We start from the raw sequence: 24,614 nt of genomic DNA on the forward strand, positions 1-24,614 counted from the left end.
ACAATTAGTGGAAAGAACTTTGCACAGACTCAAAGTTTCAGTATACAATTTTCTCTCAAACCTCCCTTCCCTACCATGCATAAAATTACATAGATTTTAATACACATTTCATTAGTACCATTATCTACAAATAAATAGAATCTCCCTTCATAACACTTAAAATCAAAATTCCCTATTCTTCCTAACACAAAGTTTAGAAAAGAAAACAAAAATTAGCTCTCCTGCAATCTCAAAATATGTTGTCTCATTGTTGTAGCACCCAGTCTATAGTCTCTAAAAGAAAAAATGGAACCCCATTCATTGTCTTTCATTGGCCTTTTTAACATGTTCTTTTCTATAACTTTTCAATTTCATAACTTATTCTTGAAAATCTTTCTTCTTTGCAGGCACTTTCAAAGTTTAAAAAGACACTCCAAATTTTTGCATCATTCTTGGTTAATAAAATAAAGAATCACTCTTATAATTTTGGTCTCTTTCTTGGGATAAATTTCATTTCAAAGAATATTAAGATCAAAAATCTTTTTAAAGTTACATGTGACTTTAACTTGACAAGTGGCATTTGCTGGTGATGAGGCTCTGTCATAATTTTGTGACTGCCATTGTTAGTTTTGACAATGCTCTACTCAGTCAGCTATAACTCATAAACTAGGAATAATTTTGAAGATTTCTCTATTTAGATCATGTGTAACTTGCCTCTAAACAACATATCCAAAGCTGAGCTAAATCCAACAATGCAATTGGAAGTTATGCCCCCCGCACTGAGACTATTTTTTCTAGAATAGCAAGCATCTGATTTCAACAAATATTGATCTATTTTTTATTCAAGGCATAGCCCATCTGATAACATATAGAAATGTTAGACCATTTATGTTAAATATGTATTTCCTTGGCTCCAAAAAGATGCATTCATCTTCTACAACCACGAGCTCTGAGTGGTACAATCTATTCATTTGCATGCATGTTTTCCCATTGGCATATGGTTGATTGTTGCCTCTTTAATGTTGTGTTCTCACTATTTAACATGTAATAGAAAAGAATTCAAAACCTTCATTGAGTACATTAGATGGAATATCAATATACATTTTAAATGTATGATGCCAATAGTTGTTTCAAGTGCTCTTTGGTTGAACTTGTCTTTTGAACATACTAAACTAGTGAATTGAATGTTGAACCTCTGAATTTGACCTTAATATGAACTTTGTATCATTGAGCCTCCAATTTTGTGGGATAACAAACTGCAATTATATCCTAGGAAATGAATCATTGAAACCAAGACACTGAATTGTACATGTGAACCTATCAGAACAAATCATTAAACCTACATGAACAAATTGGATTGTTTTGAACTAGTTTGAAGTAGTTTGAACTTTAGTTTGAAGTGGTTCAAGACTCTACACTTGAACTTTGAATTGTTGAAAATTTGAAACATCAAACTCGTTGAACCTTTGAAATTATTGAACTGACAAAAATTGATCATGAATTATGAACTTTTCTGAGTCGACCATTCTGTACTTTGAACCATGAGTATGAACTTTTCTTGTATTGAACCTACAGGATGTATCATCTGAACCATTGAACCATTTTGAAATACTTTGAACTAAGATTCAAAGTGGTTCAAAAACACAAATTAAAAGTTTTAAAACCATTTCCATATTGGGTACTAACACATCCCTACTAGGTTTTTCCCTATGATCAAGGGTTTCTCTATTTAACATATCAGTTGTTATTGTGTATGAGTATCTTCTTATGGTTGTTGATTATATTTCTCACATGGTTAAGATACAGTTGATAAATGTTCTTATAGTTGGATAAATTATTCATCCCCCCCCACCTTTTAGTTATCTTGATGGATTTTACTTTCTAACAATTGGTATCAGAGCATTGAGTCCTTGAAGAAAAATCTTACCAACTTTGGGAGATAAATAACATGTCATTTTAGAAAAGGAAGTCCTAAATTTGATGGAGTTAACTATGATGGTTGGAAGGAAAAGATGAAGACTCATTTTCTATGTATGGGTCTAGGATATTGGATGATGACAAAGAATGAAGGAGAGATTATGGAAGAAAACAAAATAGAGGAATGTAGTGAAGGTGAAAGAGATTTGTTTATGTGTAATATGCTTGCCAGAGAAGAATTATTGTTAGCTCTTTTGGAAAATGCATATAGTCAGGTAAAATCACTAGGGACATCTCATAAAATTTGGGTAGCCTTAGAATCTACTTTTAAAGGTGATAAGCATGCTAAAAGAGTTAGACTATAGAATTGGATATGGTTGTTTCAAGATGTTAAAATTATGGAAGATGAATCTATGAGAAGCTATGTTGGTAGAATACCTAAGATTTTTGCAGGAATTAAGTCTTGTGAAGGATCTAAGGATGAAGATGAAATTATCTACAAGATTTTGAAAACATTGGCACTACCATTCAAACAAACAACACAAATGATTGAGCAATGATACCTTGCACTTAGAAGTTTACCAAAGAGACCATACTTGGAAGATTGGAAGGAGTTGTAGTGAGCTTGAAGAAATTTGGAGAATTTCCTAGAGTGGAAACAACTTTTAGTGCATTAAGCTTTCATCCTCTTTTATCAAGAAGTGCAAGCACCAATGGAGACTATATTAGTGGCAATAGATCTAGATCTGAAGAAGAAGAAAAATTGAAGAAGGAATAGCCCTACTTGTAAGAAGAGAGCTAGGAGGTAAGATTTTTTTTTAATGTTGGACTTGTAATGAATTTGGTCATTATACTTCTAAATGTCTTAAGAGAGAGAAAAAGTATAAGAAGAATTTCAAGCCTAGAAGACCTAGAGATTGTTTTTATGCAAATGAAGATGATGAGTTTGAGGAAAGAGTTTAGATTGAAAGCAATGATGAATTATAATTTGTGTCTATAAAGGAAGAGAATTCTAAAATTGAAATTAGAGAAAAAAAAACCCTAATTTTACAAGTTCAAAAGAAATCTGATTAGATTATAGATAATGGATATTCGCATCATATAACTAGAGATATGAATAATTTTGTCAAGTTTAGAAATTATGATGGAGGAATTATTAGAGTTGGTAACAATGTAGCCTTCTATATCATAGGGATAGGATCTATTACTCTTGATGGAAAGAGTAGTATTGATGATGTTTATTTTGTTGATGGACTAAAGGATAACCTACTAAGTGTTTGACAGTTGATTGATTAAGGTTATTAGTTATAATTCATGGAGAATACATGCATTATCAAGGATAAAGATGGTAAGTTTATTGGAAACAATACAAGATCTAGAGGTAGTGTGTTTCAATTGAACCCTACTAAGATGACTTATTTGGTTGCAAAAGTGGATAACATTTGTTTATGGCATAGAAGATTTTGTCACATAGAATTAGATAATATTGGGAAGGCTAGTAGTATAGTTGTAGTCAGAGATTTACCTAGAATCATGAAGCCTACTAATGTTGTTTGCAAAGAATGTTTTATGGCTAAGAAAAGGAAGGTTTATTTTCCTATCAAGAAGTTCACTACCATAGAGAGATTGGAGATTTTTCATATAGACTTGAATGGTCCTACCTAAGTAAGAGTATTCTATGAACAAAGTTATTTTATGAATTTTGTTGATGATTTCACTAGAATGATGTGGGTAGCATTTCCTAAAGAAAATTCTAGGAAATTTGAAAAGTTTAAGGTGTTTAAGAATGGAGTTGAGAATGAATCTGGTGTAAACATTAAATGTTTGAAATTATATAGAGGTGGAGAGTTCACTTCTAGAGAGTTTAACATCTTTTGTGAAGAGAATAGAATCAATTGATAGTTATCATCACCGAAGACCCCTAAGCAGAATGGGATTGCAGAAAGAAAGAGTGGCTTTGTACTAGAAGCAACAAGAGAAATGATGTTTGAGAATGATATATCTAAGAAATTTTGGAGAGAAGCAATCAACACAAAAGTATACACCATGAATAGAGTACAGGTCATAAAAGGTACAAACAAGACCCCTTATGAACTATGGTTTAGACATACACCCTCAGTAAAGTATTTTAGAATCTTTCTAAGTAAATGTTAAATAAAGAGAGATGACAATATTGGTAAGTTTGATCCAAGAAGTGATAAAGTTATGTTCCTTGGTAATTCATTAAAAAGAAAATCTTATAGATGTTTTAATTATAGAACTAAGAAAATTTTTGAGTGTGAAAATGTGAAAGTGGGTGAAAAGCTTGGAGTTAAAGAGAGAATGTTGGATTATATTTCTAATGAAGAAGAAGATAATCATAAACCTATTAAAGAAAATATTGAAGTTTTCTTTGAGACTAATAATGATTTGCAGAATGGTGTTCAAATTGTTGAATAGAGATTAGAACCAAGAGAAGAGATAAGAGTTGAGGTAGCAACTCCTACACCTAATAGGAATTTGGCAAAAAATCACTCTATTGATTAGATTATTGGAAGCAAAGACAAAGGAGTAATGAAAAGAAACATAGTACATGAGGAATTATGTTTCATTTCTCAAGTTGAACCAAAGAGCATAGATGAGGCATGTAAGGATGATCATTGGGTTCAAGTGATGAAGGAAGAACTAGATCATATTATTAAGAATGAGACATGGGAATTGGTTCCTAGGCCTAAAGACAAGAATTTTATAGGAACTAAATGGGTATTCATAAATAAGATGAATGAACAAGGTGATATTGTGAGGAATAAAGTAGTATTGGTATTCAAAGGATTTTCACATTTTCCCTTGTTTCCAAAATGGAAGTAGTAAGAATGTTCCTAGCTTATGTAGAAAATAAAAAGTTTAAAGTGTATTAGATGTATGTAAAGTCAACATTTCTAAATAGAGAACTTGAAGAAGAAGTTTGCATTGAGCAACCTGAAGGATTTCCTTTGATAGAAGAGAAGGATATGGTATGTAGATTAAAGAAAGAATTGTATGGTCTAAAGCAAGCTCCTAGAACCTGGTATGCAAGGTTTGACAAATATTTGGCAAAATTGGGATTTTCTAAAGGTGTGAAATATATTAAATTATATTTGAAAGAAATTGAGAATGGATTATTGATCATTGTAACATTTTATAATGACATAATCTTTGAAGGTAATGATGAAGCAAGTGATAAGTTGGTTGATGAAGTGAAGAATGAGTTTGAGATGAGAACGATTGGTGAGATAAAATTTTTCTTGGGTTTATAAATTGTAAAACAAATTTATGGTATCTTCATATCACAAGCTAAGTATTTAAAAGACTTGATGAAAAGATTTAGTTTGAAAAACTGTAAGCATTTTGGTACACCTATGATAATTGGTCACAAGTTATCTAGCAAAGATGAGACACCTACAACTAAGAAGAAGTATAGATCAATATTAGAAGTTTGCAATATCTAACTCAAACTAGACTAGATATAGAAAATGCATTTGGGATAGTAGAAATATTTCAAGTTGATCCTAAGGAATCTCATTATGTAGTAGTATATAGGATGTTCAAATATCTAAAGGGTACACCTAATTATGCATTATGGTATGATAGATTAAGTGATTTCATTTTGTGTTCTTATACTGATGTAGATTAGGCATGAAGTATGGATGACACAAAGTGGGTCATTTTTCCTTGGAGGAAGATTAGTTTCTTGGCTAAGCAAGAAACAAGATTGTATTTCATAGAGTACAGTAAAAGAAGAGTATGTAGCAACAACAAACAATTGTAATCAGATCATGTGGATGAAGAAAATGCTAAAGGGTATTAGAAATGAGTTTTCAAAACCTATTATCATACATTGTGATAACACAAGTATAGTGAGTATGTCAGAGAATCCTATATTGCATTCTAAGACTAGGCATATATCCATTAAGTGTCATGTTTTGAGAGAGAAAGTTACAAAGAAAGATATAATAGTGGAGTATGTAAATACAAAAGAGAAGATTATAGATATGTTTACAAAGCCCTTGTCTAAAGACACATTTGGGTATTTGTGAGGTATACTTGGGGTTATGCCCCTACCTACTTCTGAGTAAATAATATAGAGAATGCATTAGTCTAGTGGTATAGAGCAACTTTTGTTTCTCTAGATTGAATGTTGATGCTTTATGTATGGGGGAATACTTGAGATGAGTAGAGTCATCAAGGACTCTTGGCAGTTGGTATAGAATAGTGTCTTTGGACACTTGAGTTGGTTGAAGACTTGGAGAAGATCATTAACATAATGAAGCCTTTGTCATTGATGTTAATGGAGGAGAAATATAAATGAATAATGTCTCTTAAGAATGGGGGAGAGATTGCATAGAAGATATCTCCTATGTATGGGGGATAAGTATTGGATATCAATGGGGAGAAATATTGAATGGGGAAGAAGTTGTGAACAATTGATTTCCATCCATGTAAGACTGAGAAAATATAGATGAAGAAGTTATTCCTATAAGGGAGAAGAGTGAAAATTGACAACCATTCATGGAAGAATGAGAGTTTCTCCTAAGAGTCAAAGTGTGAATGTAATTCCCTACGTAGAGATCCTTGGTGTTTGATTGTTTGGTTAGTCTTTCATTGTGATCTTCATGATCAGCATATGTTGGTTGTCTTGTGCTTTCATACTTGTTCAAAAAAAAAAGTTGTTTGGATTTTATCTATCCTTTTTCCAAGGATCTCCAAGCAAGGCATTACATTTGGAATTAGAGCTCATGTTGCTACATTGGGATCTCTATGTTATGCTTCCCCTGTGGTTTTATTTTTTGTATGTATATTGTTAGTTACTGGTTATTATTTTGATATCTTGTTGTGACTCTTATGCTTGTGACTTGTTTTTTCTAACCTTACCTTGTTGCTTTCATAGTAATGCCTCTTCCACGAAGACCTGGTAGTAAGGGGTGGTAGCCAATAAGTTGTTCAAGAAGAACACTAGGAAGACGAATGCCAAGGTGGAGATGGAGAATAGGGAAATGATAATAATCATAATGGTATGGGGGCATTGATGCCCGTTCTTCAAGGAATTCTTGCTCAGTTGGGCTCTCATGTGAAGGAACACCAATAGGATCATAATTAGGAAGAGAGATCCCATCATGGAGATTCTCATCAGTCAAAGCATAGAGAGGAGGAGCATGAACATGAACATTCTCAAATACCACCTAGTGGTAGAAGGCACCAATGGAGAGGTCATTGTCATAATGACAATGATGATTTCACTTAGATTGAAATGATGCAAGAACTTCAAAGGTCCAAACCACCACAATTTGATGGCCAAGAGATAGGACTCAAGGCTGAGACCTAGTTACTTGATATGGGGCATTGTTTCTCCTTACTACCTTATGGGAGCAATGTGAAGGCCCATTGTGCTATCACATAGCTTAGAGAACATGGTTCAATTTGGTGGGATTTGGAGAGTGATAGGCTTCATATTGATGTTGCAGATCTCACTTCAGAGATCTTTAAGGAAATATTCAAGGAGAAATTCCTATCACCATAGTACCGTGAGGCTCAGATTGATGAATTTCATGAGCTTAGGAAAGGCTTTATGATAGTAGATCAGTATGAGAATAAGTTCCTTGCATTGAAATAGTACTCTAGCTATAAGCATGATGAAGCACTCATCACTCATCATTTTGTTAGGGGCCTCAAGGACTCTATCATTGGAAATGTATGTGCTCACCAACCAAGAACACTTGCTCTTTTTTTGGAGAAGGCAAGGATCACAGAGAGAAATGTGGGTAGGGGTTATAGTGGTGGATCAGGTTCTCAAAACCAAGGGACATGAACTTTAGGATAGGATGTCCAATTCACTCAGTCTTCTAGAAAGGGCCAAGCCCAATTAGCACTCTCTCAGAGTGGTAGTCATCATGGACATTGACAAAAGGGGTTTGGGTGTAAAGGTGGACAGAGTGTACGTGACTCTAGGAAAAAAAAAAAAAAAGGAGATAACCAAAGCCAAAGAGAAAAATCTCACCAAGATCATCCTCCTCAAGGTGGTCAACAAACTCTAGCAGGGGTAGTGCACCTTATCCTAGCACTTCTTAAGGTGGTAAAAAAATAGGTTCTAGCATCAGGGAAACTATTATTCTTGTGGTCAACCTAGCCATAAATATTTTGAGTGTTCTATCAAACCTTCTACAAGACCTGGTAGGAGTGTAGCTATATCTAAGCCTACAGTGAGAGATGTTGGTAGGAATCATCGAGTCTTTGCGCTGGTTGACAACCATCAAGCTGAGCATCAAGGTATAGTAGTCGAGGCATGTATGTTGCATGGTATTTCCTCTTTGGTGTTATTTGACTTCAGTTCTTTTGATTCCTTCATTCCACCATCTCTTGCTCGGTGATATGGGCTAATGGTGGTGCATCAAGTTAATAGGTGGTAGTTTGAGTTAGCCATAGGTTCCAAAGTGGTTGTAGATTCCTTGGTCAGTGGTTTTGTTTTGAACTTGAGAACCTTCACCACCACAGTGGACCTTCGTGTCCTACCTTTTGAATCACATGAAATTGTGTTGGGTATGGATTTGTTAGCCACCCATTAGGCGAATATTGATTGCCATCATAAGATGGTATAGTGTGTTGATGACACAAGTGGGTAGGTGGAACTTTTGGGAGTCCTGAGACCAGTCTCACTTTAGATGATTTAAGATAATTAGCTAAAGTGGAGAGTGTAGAAGGGTTGTCATTTGTTTCTCATTTCTATCAGTGATCTCGAGGAAGCCAAGGGTCATATAGTGACACTTGATGATCACCCACTCCTTCATGAGTATGTAGATGTGTTCCTAATGAGATTCTAGGTATGCCACCACAGCGTGACATTGATTTATGGATTTATCTTTTACCAAGAGCGAAGTTGATTTCATGAGCTCCTTATCGCATGACTACTCAGGAGATGAGTAAACTCGTATTGTAGTTGGAGGAATTGTTGGACAAGGGCCATATTCATCCTAGTATATCCCCATGAGGTGCACTAGTCATCTTTATGAAGAAGGATGGATCTTTGTGTTTTTACATTGACTACTAGTAGTTGAATAAGTTGATAGTGAAGAACCAGTATCCTCTGCCAAGGATAGATGACTTGTTCAATCAGATGAAGGGAGAATGAGTGTTCTCAAAAATTGATTTGAAGTTGAGATACCATCAACTTCATATCTAGGAGGCTAACATTCATCGAACAACTTTTTGTACATGGTATGGGCATTATGAGTTCATGGTTGTACCCTTTGGTTAACCAATGCACCATCAGTGTTTATGAGTTTGATGAATGGGTGTATTTTTTGCTTACCTCAATCAATGTTTCACTGTATTCTTAGATGTCATATTTATCTATTCAAAGACTATTAAGGAGCATGAGGTCCATTTATGCCAGGTATTATAGTGCTTCAAAAACCATCAACTGTATGGAAACCTCAGTAAATGCAGATTCTTCCAATCAAAGGTAAAGTACCTAGGACATATCACCATAGGTGATGCTATTGTGGTGGATCTAGAGAAAATTTGAGCTATCATGGATTAGCTGGTACCCACTAAAGTCTCAAAAGTTCACAGTTTCATGGGATTGGCAGGTTATTACCATTGCTTCATGAAGCATTTCCCATGAGTAGCTCATCCCATCACTACTCTTTAGTGGAAAGGGAAGAAGTATGCTTGGTTGGATCAATGTGAAGTAGTATTTAATGCTCTTAAGGAGTGTTTGACTAGTGCACTAGTCCTTGTAGTGCCTAATCCTGTAGGTGATTTCATGGTTTGCAAAGATGCTTTGTTAGAAAGTGTGGGTGCATTGTTAATGTTGGATAGTCAAGTGATTGTGTATGAGTCTAGGAAAATCAAGGACCATGAGCTTAACTACCCCACTCATGATTTGGAACTTGGGGCCATGGTGCATGCCCTTGACTATTGGAGGCATTTTCTTTTGAGACACAAGTTTGAGTTACATAGTGATCATAGGAGCTTATAGTATGTCTTTACTTAGTTGAACCTAAATGCATGATAGCATTGTTGGGCGGAGTTCCTATGTGAGTATGACTTTGATTTGCATTACATTAAAGGGAAGTAGAAAGTTGTTAAGGATTCCTTGAGTAGGAGGCGACATGAGGTATCACCTTTTTCATTGGTAGTGGATTTGCAATGTCATATCCTAGAGGCTTTGCCTAGTGACATTTAGTAGTAGGAGGTGAGGGTAGAGATTGAGTCTGGATGTACCCTTGAGGGGAGATTTTTTAGATACTTTCTTTTGTTTGATGGACTACCACAAAGTTGGGGCATATCTATGTACCTATGTCAAGTGATCTTCATACCTTGGTTTTATTAGAAGCACATCATGCACTGTATTTTGCACACCCTAGTGTCAAGAAGATGCATGTTTATCTTAAGAAGTTGTACTTTTGAGTAGGGATGAGATGCAATGTTGTTGATTTTGTTGCTCAATTTCTTGAGTGCTAGAGAGTGAAGGAAGAGCATTAGCATCCAGTGGGTCTTTTGTAGTTGCATATTATTTTAGAGTGAAAATGGGATATGATATCTATTGATTTTATCATGGGGTTGTTGATGTCATCATAGAGACATGATTTTATTATGGTGACAGTGGACAAGTTGTCCAAGGTAGCACATTTCTCACCCATTAGAGCATCCTACACAGCTTCTTTTATAGTGCATGTTTGATTGGAGGATATTGTTTGTTTGTATGGGATCCCTTGTCAGAATATTTTAGATAGAGATCCAATGTTTACTTCTATACTATGGATGTCTCTCCAGAATGCTTTGGGCATGTAGCTCAATTTTAGTTCCACTTATCACCTAGAGACTGATGGTCAGACTAAGAGAGTGAATCAAGTTTTGGAGGATATGCTTTGCATGTATGTGATGGAAAGGTAGGTGAAGTGGGAGGATTATTTATACCTTGTTGAGTTTACATCCAACAATGGGTATCATAGTTCTCTCAGCATGTCACCTTTTCAGGCCTTGTACGATAGACCGTACCATACCCCTTTAAGTTGGGATCATTTAGAGGACCAAGTTCTTTTGGGTCCAGAGATGCTTCAAGATATTGAGCAGTAGGTTGTTCATATTAGGGAGCATTTGGTTACTACTCAGGACAGGTAGAAGAAGTATGCAGATGCCCATAGGTTGGATCATCACTTTTCTATTGGTGATTGGGTATTTTTGAGAGTGCAGTCGAGGAAGAGCACCATCCATTATGGGAAAGGATCTAGTTTGGCAGTACATGTTGTTGGACCATTTGAGATCCTTGAGAGGATTGGTCCTATTGATTATTGGCCAACATTAGCACCTAGCCTATTGTGCATCCATGATGTTTTCTCATATTTCTCTTTTGAGGTAGTATATTCTGGATGTGACCCATGTTCTTGATTGGGATGCTTTGTAGGTAGTGGATGGGAAACTTACTTTAGAGCCCATTTGTATCCTATAGCATTAGAGGCTGACCTTGTAAGGTTGGGACATCAAGTAGGTGAGGGTCCAATAGGACCCAAGCAATGAGACCTCTATGACTTGGGAAGATGCTACACATTTGAGAGGATTGTACCCCTATCTTTTTGCTTGCTTCCAAGAGTAAGCCTATGCTAGTAGAGGAGGATGTAGTGCCTCTCATGTTTATAGTTTTTACCTTGTTATATTTTTTTTTGAGAGATACTTGATACTCTTATTATTTTTACTTTGAGATGACCTCAGGGTCGGATGTTATTCTTTGATTTCAGTACCATAGATGTTATACTACTATGTTATTTAGTTTATCATATTTACATGTTGATTTCATTTTGAGATGACAGTAGGGTTGTGATGAGATCTAATTATCTAGTATTTGGACATATTTCTATTTCTATTATGTAATAGATTATATGTTACGGTTATTTACTTCATTCTTGTCTCTTTATGCTTTACATGATTGTGAGTGATGTAAATGAAAAATTTAAGTATAATTAAATAAATGGTTAAATTAGTTGTTTAATGCATTTATTGCCTTGGCTATGATAATATATGCAATTACACTTGATCATGTGCTTAGTGTGTAGGATTTATATCCCTGGCTATTTTCCCTAATTGATTATTCACTTGAAGAGTGAATAAGTATTGAAAAAGGGATTTGTTTTCTCACTTCTCACTTTTGCAAAATACAAATTTGAGAGCTTTTTTGAGAATCCTCTTCTGGAGGACCACATTTTTGTTCGTTGTGAGAGTTGTGAGCATGGGATCTTCATAAGGTCAGTCTTGTTGGATCTACCTTTGGTATACCTTGCTTTGTAGTGATTTTCAGCAGTTTTAGTAGGCGATTTATTTTATTGTGTTGTTTTTGATTTCAAACTATTTCACTATTAGGTAGGGCTCTCTTGTTTTCTTCTTTAAACTTAGATTCTTTTTTTTTTTTGTAGTTGTTTGTTTAGAGGCTAAGAACTAGTGTTCCCCTCTATTTCTATGGTTATGCCTAGTTGCTCAGGTATGAGCATTTTCCCTATTTTTGGGATGAGAGTTTGGGGTTTCATATTGTTATGCTAGCCTTTTTTAGACACGGTGTCCAAACCAAAATTTTATTGAATTTTCAAGGCTTTTATGCCCAAAGACCAAATGGCTTTAAATTTTGAACTTTTCCAAATTTTACCTTGTTTTGCATGCCACCTAGTTTTCTTAGGTTTTCTTGGCATGATGTTGGTTGTGGACCTAGATCATCCATTTGGATGTTAATTAGACTATTTTTTCACTTTTATGTTGCATTGGAATGCATATCATATCTGTTCTCCTGGGTTGTTTTGGTTGAGTGTTATTTTGCTTGTGTTCTCATCCAGTCCTTGTGTTATGATCTTCATGATGGTGGTGCACCACACACATGTTGGCATTAAGTTAGTATTTCCATTAGTGACAACACTTATCCATATCTATATAGCTATCAAGCTTAGCACTTAATTCTCTACTCTCACCAAGCATTCTAGTGTTAACCAAGCTTTGGAGAGTTTAGTAGTTTACACCGAGCAAACAGTGGTTATCGAGTGAATATAGGTAATATGAAGATCATCAGTGTCTATCAAGCTTCACAATTTCTACTAAGCAGTAAGCTTGTGTCATGCAAATTCTATGTAAATTGAGCATTGGGAGAATTAGTTTTTACCGAGTGAAGCAAGGCAAACTCAATATCTACCAAGTGACACTACATCTACTAAGTCACCAGTGGTCACAAAGTTTAGAACTACATCAAGTGATTAGTATGGAACAAGCCTTCACTTCTACCAAGTGCATGATGATGTCAAGTAATGTAGTGAACGCCATGTATCAAAAGGTCACAGAGTTAGTTCAGTGAACCTAAGTTATTTACTGTTGGGCCAACTTTGTAATGTACTTGTTCACTTATGTTTTGCCTAACCTTATAGATTTGTAAATTTAAAAGGTATATATGTAAGGTGTATTGTAAGATATCACATGCATGAAGAAATAGTGAAGTACTAAGAAGTATATGTGAAATATTATCAGCAGCAGTTCAAGGAATACAGCAAGGTCAATACAAGGGCAGAAAGTTATATCTATCACATAAGGTGATCAGTGCATAAAGGATCTTATCAGCAATCAATTCTAAGTAGATCCACTACTTCATCTTAAAAGGTGAATCAATTTTCTAAATCCTCTAACAAGGTAGACTTAATAGTCTTTGTACAAATCTCTTAACTAAGTGCATATTTCATTGTATGTTTGCAAATCCTCTAACAAGGTGGACCTAGCAATCCTTTGTGCTCCTAACAAGGCAGTTCACCAGAAATGGTCAATGTAAGCCTTAAAAGACCAACTTTATGCTACAGTATTGAAGTTTTGTGGGTATCATCCCCACCCAAAATTGAAGTATTGAAGTTTCTGGGTCATCAAAATATTGTGTTCTTTTGTGTGATGAATGTTTTAACTTTTAGTATTAATGCATATAGTAGCATAGATTGGTTTGTAATTAATTCAAAAGAAGAATTTAAGGTTACTGATTCACCCCTCCCCTCTTAGTAACCTATCATATATTGAATATTTCCAACAATTTGTATCAGAGCTTTGTAGTTCTCAGGATAAAAGCTTGACAGCTTGATCAAAGATCTAAGGACAAATGGAGATATTCATACTTGATAAGGCAATTGAAAATGAAAATCTAGATCTGGAGATGGCCATATCTCAACTCAAAGAAGCAAAGGAGCGCCTTTTCCAATCCCTAAAAAGAAGGAAGGAACTTGCAAGACAAATGGATGACAATCAGTATGTTGAAGAGAAGATTGAAGACTTTTTTCCCATCAAGCAGCTCAGATGAAGCTAATGAGGCAATCAAAGAACTCCTAGCAAAGAATGGCTCTCTGCAAGACGAAGTAAGGAAACTTAAAAGAGAACAAGAAATCCAATGAACCAGGCTATGTGAAATTTTGGAACAAAGAAATAAGGCAAATGAAGACTTGGAGGCAAGAAAAAATCAAGAACAGAATCAATCCAATTAGCATGAAGACCTCATTGATCAAATCACTGGAGCAACTGAAGAAATCTGGATTCTCAAAATATAGAATGAAAGAATAAGAAGTGATCTAAATTATGAAAGGGAAATTAATAAAAGAATAATAAGAGAACTCAAATGTGAAAATAAAATCGTTGAAAAATTGAAGAATGACCTAAATGCTTAAAAACAAATCAATGAGAGAATGTTGAAATCACAAGAAGACATGAATCAATTGAATTAGCAAAATGAGTAGAATCTTCATATGAAAAAGGGTAAAGCAAGACTAGGATACAATGAAGAAAAAGATGAATCTTCCAAGAAAGGTTCAAAAAGGAATCTAAAACCCTCATGCAATCATTGCGGGAAAATTGGTCATACATCAAACAAATGTTGGAGCACTGGAAAAGGAAAATTCAATGGAAAGTGCTATAACTACAATTAGCATGGTCACAAAGCCAATGAATGCAATGAGAAACCAAAATTTGAAGGTAAATGTCACAATTTTTTTTTAAAAATGGTCACAAGGTATCTCAATGCAAATCCAAATCATTCAATCCAGCTAAACAATTAGTAAAGACAATATTTGGATGGGACTACAATACCTAGTGTAGATATCATTATTACGGAGAATATGGACACACTAGCATAAATTATGCAAGGCACCACCTAAGAAAGAAAGCTACTACTATAAGGTGTTACACATGCACTAAACTTGGTCATATAGCTAAAAATTGCATGAATATAGGTAAAGTTGAAGATGGAAAGAAAGCAAGGGCTAACAATATAAGGAAACAAATGAGGCAACAATGGATTCCTAAATCTACTAAGGATACAAGCTCAAATCATGGCAGTGAAGTCACTTAAGAAGTGGGTGACCCCATCCCCTCAAACTAAATTCCTAAGAATGAATTGGAGTTGTACTCAGCAAGAAAATCATAAGCAATTCCAAGAAATATGAGGAATGCAAATGATCCAATCAGTATTCCAAATACAATAGGAATCATAGAAAGGTTATCCTTTACTGAGCTACATCAGACTCCACCAAGGTAAGTTGGTTATAGACCTTACCGAGCGAGGTTGGGAGTAAAGGAAATTTGGTTTGTTTGCTAAGTTGATACTCTTGCCAAGTTAGGTTAGTGGATGACAGTCTATCATGCACTATATCATAATGACTTTGAGCATTTATGAAAATTTCTCAACAAAAGGGGCAATTTTGACTTCATTTTTCATTACATCCACAGTATTCAAAGAGCAGAGTGATTTGAAAGAGCATTATAGTTTTTTCGAGCGATTCAATAGCAAGATCTTCATGAATTTCATCATCTACTAAGCAGTGATGGCATCTACTAGTGGAAGCATCACTAAACCAAAGAAGCATTCTGAAATGCTAGTTAAGGGTGTCGAATGGAAAGCACCAAACTTCAAAATTGTTCCGGTCATTGCTGAGTCACTTGATCCATATGGAACTCAGTCTCAAATCCCACCCAAGGTACTCCTAATTAACAACATAGGAACTCACTTTAAATGTTTTGTTCAAGAATTAGGGACACTAGAAATGGATACTGCCCTAGCTGAAATGTGTGTTGATGGAGTTTTGAAACCCGAGCATAAACATTTGGAAGTCAAAGGATTAACGCATATCCCTCACATGCCTCAAAATTTCCAAGTGAAGTGGATAAGATACATATTGAGTCAATTTCACAATGGTCAATTATGGTTAGAGAAACCCATTTTGATTAAAAAGAAGATTATACACAAGTTTACAGGTTTTCCAATACTAAGCAAAGCCAAATCAACCAAAACCCTAGGTCGGGAGGAACTGTAGAAGAAAACCGTAGCTGAATGGGATGGTAGAGGTTTGAAACTAAAAAATGTCACTAACATAGAGCTTAGGTTTGGCATCCATATCATTGCACATAAAATCTATAGCTTGAGTTAGTCAAACAACATTCCTTATGAGGCAGTTGACCTAGCATACAAGGTTATAAAGAAGAACCTTGAATTTGATTTGTCAGATGTACTTCTGAAGCAATTGAACAAAAACATTGAAAGTGTGAAGACTTCCAAGAACAATTCCTTTGAGTTTGATTCATTTCTTACCTATTTATTCTTTTATGTTCAAAAATTCTTTCCATCTAAGGGCACAATCATATGGAGAAAAGACACCCCTATTCTTTTTTAGATAAATGAATTTATTGAAGAAATGGGTGAAAACTTTGAAAGGGTGTTGGATAATTACTTTCAGGCATTCAAAGAGAAAATGAATAACAGATTATGAATCCCACCCAACCTTTTGGAAGACTACAAGGATGACATATACTTCATGGTGGACTATGACAGAGTGTACATTCAAGTAGTCATACCAAGAGTGGCATGGGTAAAACCATTGCCTTATGAAATTAACATTAATGAAGCTAGAGACATCATTAAGGCTTTAGTAAATGAGCCAGCCAATCCAAATATTCCTACATTTGGCACTTATGAGGAAGCCAAGAAGAGGATAGAACTCAGTATTAGGATTCCTCAAGCTATTAATAGAGGCAAGAAGAGGATTGCAAAATTGAAGAAAGTTGAAGGTCCTCTAATGCTTATCGAGGGCAAGGGTGAGGATGAAGAAGAGGAATATGATGGAGGTGAAGAAGAAGAATTAGAGAAAGAGGAACCAATAAGGGAGAAAGGTAGAGTGATTATCACTAAACCTCATAAGAAACCTACTACAGTATTCTTCAAGAGAGGTAGGAAAGGTAAAAGTGAACCAGTATTCATTCGCTCTCCACCTACATTTGAGGAAAGGATGAAATAGCTAAGAGTTGGAGTAGGAATATATAACTTCAAAGTTCTCAAATATGAGACTCAGTCTCCAGCTAAGCAGAAAGATATTGAGGACTTAGTCATGGAGAAGATGGGTATTTGGAAATACTCCCCTACTCAGATGCAACCTCAAATCCATGCAGATCTTTTTACCAAAATTCAAGTTAGATGGGAGAACATGATGCAAACTGTTAAAGATATCTTTGAACAATAGTCAAGATAGTTAGTACCTAATCTAACTAATGTTGAAGTAAAGAAGGTAATGAAACAGCATGAAGACAGAATGATTCTAAAGCTTAACTCATGCTTTATATTAATGAATAACATAGAATTAGTGGTTAAGCATGCCTTAGACATTTGGAGAGATGTATATCATCTCAACAAGCCATCACAAGAAATTGTTATAATTAAAGATGATGATAGTGATGATGATGATGATGATGATGATGACAACACTCCTTCCATCATAATCACTGAAGGTGAATTGCATGCTCTAATAGAAGAGAAGGAAGAAGAGGAAAGGAAATAGAAGAAATGGATGAAGAAGGAAAGGAGGAAGAAGTAGAAGAGGAAGAAAAGGATGAAGATGATCCAGTCAGAATTGTAGTAGAAGATATTGCATCTCTTCCTCACACTCCACCACATACTGTCACATCTATGGAGATAGCTTCTACTAGTGAAATTGTGAGCACAACAGCATCAAGTGCTCAACTGTCACCAGTCACCTCCCAACTCCAAGTATCAAGCACTTCATCTACAGAGCTGATTGTTACCTCTTCAGCTATCGAGTTAGCTCCCTCAGTATCTGTATCTTTAGTTTGTGCATCAATAAGTTATACAATTTTTTCTTCATCAATTCTAGTAAGCTCTATAGTTTTGTTTTCATTTGTATTGTCTGCATCTACTCTAATCCTAGTTAGTTCAGACACTTCTATGAGTATTCTATCAAGTGTGGCACCATTTTTGGGAAGTGTTTCAATTTGTGGTTCGGATAGTACTTTTATTGGCATTCAATCCTTAAGCTCTATTCCATTTTTCACTGCTATCCCTTCTATCTCTACTATTGTGTCTGTTCCAAAGGTCAAACCAGTCATCACTAAAGTAAAACCAAGGCAACCATTGAAACTTCTAATCATTGGAAAAGAAATTGTAGAAAAAATTGACTGACACATAGAGATAATAATACCTAAGATTGACTATGAGACTGCATCTATTGAAGAAATGAGACTAGCTAGTCAACTCATACAAAAGAAAGTTATACAAAAGTAGCTAAGGTCTAAAAGGGATAAGGAGTACAGAATAATTAAAAATGCCAAAAATATAATTACAGATGCTATAAGTATTGAAGTGGATTCTACTCAACATATTTTAATTTAGTTAGAAGAGGTTGTACAAAAATATAATGAGGACTCCTCTGGACAAGAGAAGCTAATTCAAAAGGTTGAAAGGAAGTTTGATACCAAAGTGCTAGAGCATATTACTCAGCAGATTACAATCAAACAAGTGGACTTGTCTACATTTTTTGGGCAATTTTGAAAATTTCTTAAATAATGCAGCATCACTTTTTGCAAAAGTTTTTGATATGTCTAGTTTTACAAATAAAATAAAGGAGAAGCTAAATAAGATTGATGCTGACATGAAATCTAGTGCATCAAAGTTGTAGCTTGACCCCTCTTCTAGCTCCTCTCATCACGCTAAGGTGAAATATCTAGCAGAAGTGTAGGCAAAACTTCTAAGAGAAGAAGCAAGAATAAGAGAAACCTTGATTGATATTCAGAACATGATCTTGCCAATAATGGATACAATGCAAAAACATATTGCTCGTTGCAAGACATTGGTTCAAGATCATAACTTCTCAGTGGCTAATCACATGATCAAATTATCAGCAAAAGTTCAGATTGCTCTCTCCACCTACAAAATTTTGCAAAAGAATTAGGATACCTCATTTTCCCTCATTCTTAAGGTACATCAAGAATTTCTCTCTCATTTTGGTGTAACTATATAGATAGTACATGTAGCCCTTTGGCATTATTGTCGAAAAGAGGGAGAGATTATCAACTTTAGCAAAAGGGGAAATTCTATATATAAGAAGAGATATTAGTATAAGTGAAAGGGGAAGATAGCAATCAATAGTGTCAGCATGTATATGAGTATAGCTATGTACATAAGTATCTTTGTATATACATTATATGTCATCAAGGAGATATATGTAGAAATGTATATGCAGCAGCTTTACAAAGATCAATTTTGAAAAACCAAAACTTAGTGAATCAGTTTATATACATATGTTTTGGCTTATAAGTGTTTTGTCACTAATGCCAAAGGGGGAGATTGTTAGCATTAAGTTAGTATTGCCATTAGTGACAACACTTATCCATATCAGTATAACTACCGAGCTCAACACTTAATTCTCTACTCTCACCAAGCATTCTAGTGTTAACCAAGCTTTGGAGAGTTCAGCAATTTACACCAAGTAGACAATGGCTACCAAGTGAATATAGGAAATATGAAGATCAGTAGTGTCTACCGAGCTTCACAATGTCTACTAAGCAGTAAGCTTGTGTCATACATATTCTGTGTAAACCAAGCATTGGGAGAATTAGTGTTTACCGAGTGAAACAAGGTAAACTCAGTATCTACCAAGTGACACTACATCTACTGAGTCACCAGTGGTCACCAAGTTTAGAACTACATCAAGTGATTAGTATGGACCGAGCCTTCACTTCTACCAAGTGCATGACAATGCCGAGTAATGCAGTGAATGCCATGTATCAAAAGGTCACCGAGTCAGTTCAGTGAACCCAAGTTATTTACTCTTGTGCGGACTTTCTAATGTATTTGTTCACTTATGTTTTGGCCAACCTTGCAAATTTTTTAATTTGAAAGGTATCTATGTAAGGTGTATTGTAAGATATCACATGCATGAAGAAATAGTGAAGTAATGAGAAGTATATGTGAAAGATGATCAACAGCAGTTCAAGGAATACAGCAAGGTCAATACAGAGGCAGAAAAGTTATATCTATCACATAAGGTGATCAGTGCATAAAGGATCTTATCAGCAATCAGTTGTAAGTAGATCCACTACTTCATCTTAATAGGTGAATTAGTTTTCTAAATATTCTAACAAGGTAGACTTAAAAATCTTTGTAAAAATCTCTTAACCGAGTGCATACTTCATTGTATGTTTGCAAATCCTCTAACAAGGTGGACCTAGCAGTCCTTTGTGCTCCTACTAGGATAGATCACCAGAAGTGGTCAATGTAAGCCTTAATAGGCCAACTTTATGCTACCGTATTGAAGTTTTGTGGGTATCATCCCCACCCCAGTTTTACTTTCTATTTGGAAGGTTTTTGGGTCATCAAAATATTGTGTTCTTTTGTGTGATGAATTTTTTAACTTTCAATATTAATGCATATAGTAGCATAGATTTTTTTGTGACTAATTCAAAAGAATAATTTAAGGCTATTGATTCACCCCTCCCCTCTTAGTAACCTATCATATATTGAATATTTCCAACAACACGAGTATGTGTGTGTGCATTTGTTGAGTGACTTGTGAGGCACAATATTCCATGGTATTTTTGAGAGTTATGATCATTGAGGTTGGGTTGGGAATATGCATGCCTACGGGCACTCACCATTGGATGAGCATTGGTAGGGTAGGGTAGCACATAGAGGGACTTCTATCTTGCAACCTAATGACTATTTTTCGTTGGTTGGTAGAGGAATTTTTATATAAGTGATAATTAAATTAAAATATTGGGTGGCAATAAATTTAAGATAATTAAAATTTTGGGATTGTTTACCTTCCATTGGGAAGAGCTACATCTGGCACTTTCTCACATGAAACCCAACAGCAGTTTTAGGTGTCTTGGTTGTTGGGCCAAGTACATTCTCATGTCATTTGGTACACTTCCTCACATAGATGGAAGTTTCTCATGTGGCATGTTGCACTTTCTCATGTGAGAGTTTGCCAGTATGTTTTCCTTGCATAAAAAATAGTGGGTATCTACACTTGGCTAGGAAAATTTTAGAAGTTGGTTTTGGACACCCTGTTATGTTTTACACCTTCCTAGTTCAAAAAGGATTTCTTATAGGATTTAAAATATATCATTTAAGTATAAGTTTTAAATATGTAATTAATTTTTAAGATATATTTAATTCCTTATACTTAAGATGTATTTTAATATATGCAAAAAGTATTTTGAGATAGGTTCCAAATCTCTGCGAGTTAAGATAAAGATTCTAGGAAATTTTAGGGCTTCAAGATTTCAGAATTAGCCAATTTTTTAGGAGTCATATTTTGTCATTCAGTATGGTGTTCAGTAGTTGAGTTGTGCTACCTTTTCTTCCTCAATGTGCATGAGACCATGGTTGCTCTGTGTTGTTTTCTTGTTTATGTTTTGGTCAGTGGTGATGCTTGGAGATCTTTGGTGTTTGGTTGTTTGGTTATTCTTCTATTATGATCCTCATGATTTGTGTATGTTAGTTTTCTTGTTCTTTCATACGTATTCAAAAAAAAATTGTTTGGCTTTTATCTATCCTTGTTCCAAGGATCTCTAAGTGGGGCATTACAATGAACAACTAATGTTGATTCTAAGAATGAAAAAGCATAGATATAGAATTATTCTATGAGTTTCAGGTTTGATTGATGAAGAGGATTTGAAATGAAGAGAACAACAATAGTAGTAGCAGAGTTTGACTTTGTATTCTTGTAATTTATATGGTTTTCATCTATGTTGCCATCAATGCCAAAGGAAGAGATTGTTAGCATGAATTCAAGTGGTATTCCTTTGGGGGGGTATCCTAAGCATTGCTAGAGCACTTAGGGATATTTTTAATATTGCATTTATGGTTGTGTTTGTCATTGATGTTAACATAGTATTGTTTCTATAAAGACTAGCAGAGTAGCAGATAGAGAATGAGGTCATACAGACTATGTATTGATGATCAGGTCAAGCATAGTTAAGGATATATTCTAAATTGTGTCTTGATGAAGCTAACAAGAGCATGTATAAAGAGACAAATATATGAAGGAGACATTCTTTATTTATAGAGGATAGTGTTGGCGCTCAAAATTGTAGCCCAAATTTTGAGCACCGTTGAGAAATTTGACCCCTATAAATGATAGAAGGTGCCTATGTACCTGGCTGTCAAGTTGAGGCCTAAGAGGTGTTCAATGCTTCTAGCACTTTCCATTTAGCCTATTTAAATTTTTCATGAAGTTAAATTTCCGTTCTGAGCCATTTCGTGAAGTCTTGTTTTGAGCTAGTTCCAAATTTGCATTTTCACCTAAGTGTCAAACAGCTACAGGAGGTTGTGTTTGCAATTGAATATCTCGCACCCAAAAAAAAATTGTGAATTGTCACTTTGGGAGTACCTAGTTTCCATACCTAAGAACCTATGTTTTAGATTTTGAATCGTTTCAAGTCCGTTTGACTAGGTTTTGAATCCCTCAAAGTTGGTCATTTAAATTTGTCATGTTGATGCACATTGCACATAATTCTGGGAAGCCCTATTTGAGGTGTTGTAACTTTTGACCAGCTGATTGAAATGCTGAAATTCCTTTTGCATTGCATTCTAGATGTCAAAGACTTGTTATGTTTCAAGTTTTAGCTCTTGATGAATCCATTTGATCAGTTTTCAAATGCGATTCCAAACACAATTTCTATCTTTTTACTGGTGTTAGCAAGTGCAGATTGTTCACTACCCATGTTCGTGATGTCATAATTCAAAATCCATGATTGGCTAGATTAAATGGATTGTACTATTGTGTAGTACTCTAAAAATACTTTAAGCATGCCCAGTTTCAAGTCTTGATGAATCCATTTGCCAACTTTTCCAGGTCAATTCCGTTTGCCAAAATCACTTTTCTGCGATTGTTTCAATCTACAAAATCCAAGTAGCTCACTTTGACTAATCGCCATTTGCGCCCTATTATTCGTCATGAGCCCAAATTGCAAATTCATACTCTCATCATGACAGAGAACTAATGCCCCAATTTTCAGAGCTTGGTCAGGTGTTTGGATCAGTTTTTAAGGCCGACCAAAGGACCCTCTGGTATTAAATTGGCAGTTTGCAGATAAATGATAAAATGATCAATTGATGCTCAAAATAAATTTCAATCAGAGACAGATGTTCTATGGATCAATTTGGCAGTTCAGGTGTTCAAAAATGAATTTTTTTTAGCCAAACCCGCTTTGAGGCCCAGCTGACTTCATCTGGATGACAGGGTAGATTTGAGGATGTTTTATGATTGACTTTGCTTATTTTGCTATTTCAATGCAAAACATGTTTCTAATCAAGCTAGGGATGATGGTTTACTTCACAATACTTATGGAACCCCCAACTACATTGCCCCTAAAGTCATCAATGATAAAGGTTATGATGGGGAAACATCAGACTTGTGACCATGTGGTGTTATCCTATTTGTTTTGATAGTAGGGCATTTGCATGTTGATGGTTCAAATCTCATGACATTATATAAAAAGATTTAAAAATTAAATTTAACTGAGATTTTGGAAAATGAATGGTTTTGGGGGAATTTCTAAAGGAAGTTTTAAGAAGTCACCTGATTTGAAGCTGCTTGTTATGAGTACTACGTTGGAAGTTGAAAATTTTCAAACATATTTCAAATGGTGCCCCACTTATAAATTGGACTGGAATGTTGCATTGATCCAATATGGAAAAAGTGGCTTGACAAACCTTGTTTTAAAGAAATTTGAAGAGATGAAAGCTGATAAATGCAAGCCTGATCTAAGTACATATAAACTTCTCATTACATTTCTTTGTGGAAAGAAAGGAAGAAATATATTGGAAGTAATCAAAAAGTTTCAAGAGATGCTACGTGCAGTGTTTATGCCAGATAAATCACTTTGTGGTCTATTTCTCACATGTTTGTGTGAGAACAACCAATTTATAGAGGCTCGTAAGTATGTTGATGATCTTCAGAGGATGGGTTATTTCACAAGTCAGGTCAATTGAAAGAGGCATTTTCAATATATGAGAACATGAAAAAGGATGGTTGTGAGGCGACTATTATTACATATTCAACACTAATCCGAGGGTATATGAATGAGGGCTTATAATCTAAGGCTTGGGGTGTTTTTAATTTAATGAAAAATAAAGGACCTACACCTGATTTTCAAACTTTCACTATATTCATTAATTGCCTTTGTAGATGTGGTAAATCAAAAGGGGCTTGAACCTTTTGCATGAAGTATATGGAATACGTCTGCAAGGAGGGTCACTGTATAAAAAGAGGTTGTTGATTAACCAAAGAAATCCCATTCTTGCATGGAAACATTGAAGATCCTATGCAAAGGAGAATGCATGAGCAACCCGTAGTCAATGCCAAATAAGAGGCAACTTGCGCTAAATGCAAGGGTTCACGCTGGCAAGCATGTAA

This window comes from Cupressus sempervirens, chromosome 5 (assembly GCF_028749045.1).
Source record: "Cupressus sempervirens isolate cs-2001-9-10 chromosome 5, ASM2874904v1, whole genome shotgun sequence".
Classification (NCBI taxonomy): domain Eukaryota; kingdom Viridiplantae; phylum Streptophyta; class Pinopsida; order Cupressales; family Cupressaceae; genus Cupressus; species Cupressus sempervirens.